Raw genomic sequence first — 5,435 nt, forward strand, 5'->3', positions numbered from 1 at the left:
GCATACCCTTTTTTTTTTGCTAATGACCGATATCCAGACCTTCGGCCAGACTAGTCCTGCGGACCCATACTTACCCCACAACCGCATGGACTGGGTCATTCTGGGGTTGAATGAGGACAATTCAACTTTCAGTGAAAGTAGTGAAGAGCACTAAACACCCCCGTGTGAGTGGCCCAAGGTGTGCCTAGTGGGAGTCGAACTTAGGACGTCCGAGTTTACGGCTCGTACCAAGTTCGTTCCTCACCAACTACGCTACCCCCTTGGGTTATTGACTCCCATACCTTAGAACTTGTTTCATCTTGCAATTACTTATATTGCACTATCGGCTATTACAATTTTAAGAGTGGCACGTCTCAACCCCACGAAGTTATGTTTGTGATCCTGTTCATGTATCATCATCCCCTTCTATTCGTGGTTGCTTCATTGAAGAGGATTAAGCATAAGATAAATCTCAATTTTATTCCAAAATTTGATCAATAAAGTTGCTGCTTATTAGGAGAAAGAAAAATACAGTATTGATTGTCTGTCACTGGTGTGGAGGTGCGGCAAGCATCGGAAGGCCGAGACGACATCGGCATGCGCACTAATGTCGTTCTGGCCGTCGGATGCTCGCCGCACTGCCGCATTTGCGGCAGAGGATGTTTTCACCTAAAGATTTGTGCCAAATACAAGATAGAAGGCCCCACCTATACTAATGCTGATATTTTTCATCCTTCATTAGCTATATCAGATTGATTGGTTCATAAATGACTGCATTCACATAATTTACCATTTCCTTTGGAGATGTGAACCCATCATTTCTCATATAGAAGAGATGGAGTATTTTGCTCATCTTCCAAAACACATCCTTGCATTCTCTTGGAACTACACTTCCCTCTGTCTTCAATACTAATTCTAAGAGTTTCCTCCTATTACTCTCAATGACAGCTGTGATCTCTTTTATAGCCTCTTCTTTGGTAGTATTACCAGAGCAGCTGTGCATCATTTGCAAGAAAACACCATTCAATTTCCCTTGTTCTGCTTCCCTCTGTAACATATATACCATAAGGAAAAGTAAGTAGCAATCAACAATAAAAGAAAATTCTGCTTAAGGCGCTGATCAATGCTCGAGGACCCTGTAGTTAGCTAGCTAAAATGCCCCTTCCCCCTTCAATACTCTTTGCACAAGTGCCTACCTCGAAGCCCTAGACATCATTGAGGAGAAGCCCACATGTGCTCATAAGCTTGTATAGATTATGGTACTCTCTACTGTTGACTACCTCCTCTGAAAGCTAAGGCCCAACAAATAAAGAGATGAGAGAACAATAGGTCCCAAGGCAAATGATACATATCCATTTGCCATATATTCATCCATTGTTAGCGTTGAATTGTTTCTAGCCCACTCTGCCTCCTTCATCGCGGAATTAAGCACACTGAGCCACTGCCAAACAAGCAAAAGCAATTCAATAGATGTCCATTAAAAGTTTGACTTTGGATAAGGTAGAATTCCCTATTAAATGTCACAAAATCAATTATGTTGCTGGTGACAGTGCGCTGTTGCCATGCGAATGCTTTGTTTCCAAGCTCATTGATTGTATTGTAAAGTGCTCAATATATGATTTGCACTTGCTCAGCACAAAAGTGAGCGGCCTGGTCTCCATCCCACCCGTGGGCACAGGACCATCATTTCTCTACTGGAAAACCTATTCACATGAATCTGCAGGAATTCTGGACATGTGATGAAAAAGTAAAAAAGAGAAAGGAGGTAGGGAGGTAGGCATACTTAACCAATTCAATAAGATTTACTAATTCTTCTTTAGAACCTCCATAGTCAAAGAAGTCATCAACAACAGTGGTGAGGCGAGAAAAGGGTTGCTGCACCAGAGAAGTAACAGTACACCAGTTTCTGCCTTGCAAACTTTAGCTAATCTAATTTGTTCTCTTTCACCCACCTGCTTATATGAAAATAGATGACAAAAAATCAATTAACAAGTGATATTCAAAGTACCCTTTTAAGGAATAACAGTATTTAGGCATCGATATGGATCAGTACAACTCTAGATACTGGAGTTCTTCACGGTGGATTTCTTGACAGAAATTGAAGTCTTCCATGGCCAGCTGTAGGAAATTCTGATTGTTAATATTTAAGCACCTGATACAAGACAAGAGGGTGGTGAGATGATAATGTACTTACTTAGGAATGTAGCCATAGAAGTTGAAGTCTTCCATACCTGTATGCCGTTTTCAGAATCCTCAGACTATTTACATTGTAATTCTCAATAGTACTCCTGCTCTGGAGGCGTTCCAAACTGGCATAGTGGGGGAATCTTAGGGTATATTCCACCCGTAGCATACCAAGAGGAGATTTAAGTTAATATGTGCCACCAATGATGAAAGGTTTATGCACACAGAGGAGGTTCTGTCAGAGCATGTTTGAGCAGTTGCCTCTTTGCTCGTATATTTATGGACTCCATCCACAAGCAATGAATCATTGGATAATCCCTGTTTCAGATAACGACTTAAAATGAAATTCAAGTTCTCTAGAACTGGTTCATTAGATAACACGATTTCTGAAGCCTTGTATAACTCAATAGTAGCACTGATGTCCCCCATATGTCTTATGGGTGGATCAAAAAATTACTGTTCTTCATCAAATTGAGCTAATGCATGTGCATAACATGACAACCTGAGTAATCATTCATACGAAACAGAAGACAATAATATTGACATAATGAAAGTCCAGATCGAAGAAGTACCAGAAGGGACATCATATCTATTCATACGTAAGATCCGAAATGCCATGGCACATGTGGCAGGGTCTAGGAATATCTCATCATCACCCTGCAACCAGTATAAAATTCAGTTCTTGGAACTATACCTGTATGTTTCATCCAAAACAACTTTAATTTCATCCTTAAAATGAGGATGAATTCCCAAACCCACCAGAATGTCAACCATTCAAAGACGAGTATATGTATCTGAAGGATAAGTTGTTGGAACTGAAAATGCCAGAATAGACAGTTCAATGTTTAATCATATTAAAGCAACCAGTGAATTTTGAGAAGATTGTGTTTTACCCATGGTTTAAAGTATCTCCGATACCGATACGATACCTTTCGATACTAATATTAAATTTAGCCGATCGATATGATACATGGAATTTTTAAAATCCTTTCGTATCAATATATATCCTATGATACATACCGATATGCACCAATACATTATCGATACGTACTGATACTCTATGGAAAATATAAAATCGAGGTGAAATATATGTTTTAGCATGTATCAGTACGTATTGGTGAGTATCGGTATGTATCAATCAGTACGGAGCGGTGAATATCGGTACGTATCGATGAGTATCGGTATGTACCGATGCAATGCGCTACGGTCATGTAATGGCCAAGATGGGAATTTTTTCAAAAAACACAATTTTTTGAGGGGTTTTTGTTCCAAAGTTGCTGCCAGCCATATTTCTTTCTAACTAAAGTGGAAATCAAGGTTGAGAACAAGTATTTTACATTTATGGGACAACTACAAATATTGAATTCTTAGTGCGATACCCTCAATTTAGTGTTTATGTAAAATACATATTATCAATAGCTTTTTTTTAACAAATTTTTTATGCAAAAGTGTTTAAAAATGTGTTTCATATCCATTTATGTACGTATCTTTAGTATATCTTAGCGTATCTTCGATACGATAAGATACCCTCTAATACGCATCTTAATTGTGATCAACCGATACGGCGATTGATACCGATACTTTAATCCTTGGTTTTACCTGCATGGCCAAACCTTTCTAAGACTAAGTTCAAGTAATTGAGGCATTTAGCATCCTGACAGTGAATAAACGCAGCTGCAGTTGTAGATGGTGAATTAAACAGAGATCCATTTTCCCTTTGATATTTCATGACCTCATTCCAATCCTGTAACTTTCCCAGTCCTTCTGCAACATATGCTAGATATGCTTTCCTTCTCTCAGAACAGCTTGTAGAAACTCTAAATGAAATAAGCAAGAAAGATAAATTAGTAATTCCAAATCATGAACATGTGATAGACCAAAAAAAATAAGGAGATGGAAGAATTGGAAAACACTGGCAGGGTGGGGAACCCTCTTTCTTTGAAAAATTATGAAAGTCATTTGAGTAAACTGAAAGTCTGAACTCCTAAATTTCAGAGCCTAAGCATTATATTATGCTCCTTAAGATTTGGAAAATTTTAATTTTCTAAGGTACGTAGTCTCTTGCAAGAACCACAAAGGCCCAACATTGAACAGAAATGAGGGAGGATTAAAAGTATTCACCTTTTGAACTCCAAGTGTCTCTTGCGAAGTAAAGAATCTAGAATTGATGGCTAAGAGGAATATTTAAACCAATGTCTCTAGCATGATCAATCATCCCAGGAAATATGATATTTAAGCCAATTGGAGCAATAAAGAAACTGATCAAGAAAAAAGAGTATTTCAATGGAGCAAGGATACGAGGACATTAAAAATTATTAATAGAACAACCAAAAGATGTCATAAAAATCAAATTGAGTAGAAACTGAAAAGCCCACCACACAGGTTATACACCAATTAAACATTGATAATCCGTATAAAACAGAAAACCCAACAGAACAAATGCTCCCAGAAAAAGAAGGAGCAGAGACCATGGCTTCAGAAATTAAATAAACAAAAGGGACAGCAAACAGGAGAGGCAAAAAGATACAAAACCTGAAACAGATGAGCTCCTCCACCTTCTCGGTTTGTTGAGGACGACAAGGTGAGGGTAAGAGAGAGACATGATAATTCAGAAACGAAATTATACCAAAAGAGAAGTTTCAAACTTGGAAGAACATTTATGATAGAGGTTTGAAGTTAGAACTAAGGGGAATTGATAACTGAAGCCGGGTAACATAAGCGGGAGAAATAGTTGGAAAAGACGACACAGCTTTCTGTCACCTTCCTTCTCCGTCGTCCGTACTTTTTTTGGGTTTTTTCGGGTCGTCCGTACTTTAATGGCCATTAACAACTTCCCCCCCCTCTCTCTCTCTCTCTCTCTCTCTCTCTCTCTCTCTCTCTCTCTCTCACACACACACAGATACTTACTACTATTCTCTCCTGTATCAGTCTCCGGAGAGGGAAAGCTTCTCTGTTTATGATTGGAATTTTGGAGGGAATATAAATGGGTTCCAACTTCCAAGCTTTCACATTCCTTTATAGAAAAAAGAAGCTTTCACATTGTATGTAATCAGCCGGCATTTACCGGTAACCGGTTCCGTTTCCATGGCCTTTCTGGGATGGCCACTTTCAATTCTTGAATGCAGAGAGCGACTGTGCAACCTTGTTATGAGTTTGTCGTTATCTTTTTTTCTTTTGGTAGTAATAAAAATGGAATATCCCTCGAAATGGAATAAAAATTCGTCCAACGCGATGGCCCATCATCATTTGAGTTGGCTGGTTATGTGTTTGAG

The 5,435-nt window shown here is 38.8% G+C and overlaps 1 pseudogene; it reads right to left on the bottom strand.

Annotated features, from left to right (window-relative positions):
* Positions 1-433: 433 nt before the first annotated feature.
* Positions 434-4,634, bottom strand: LOC122084197 (annotated as a pseudogene).
* Between the last annotated feature and the right edge of the window lie 801 nt (positions 4,635-5,435).

This window comes from Macadamia integrifolia, chromosome 7 (assembly GCF_013358625.1).
Source record: "Macadamia integrifolia cultivar HAES 741 chromosome 7, SCU_Mint_v3, whole genome shotgun sequence".
Taxonomy (NCBI): domain Eukaryota; kingdom Viridiplantae; phylum Streptophyta; class Magnoliopsida; order Proteales; family Proteaceae; genus Macadamia; species Macadamia integrifolia.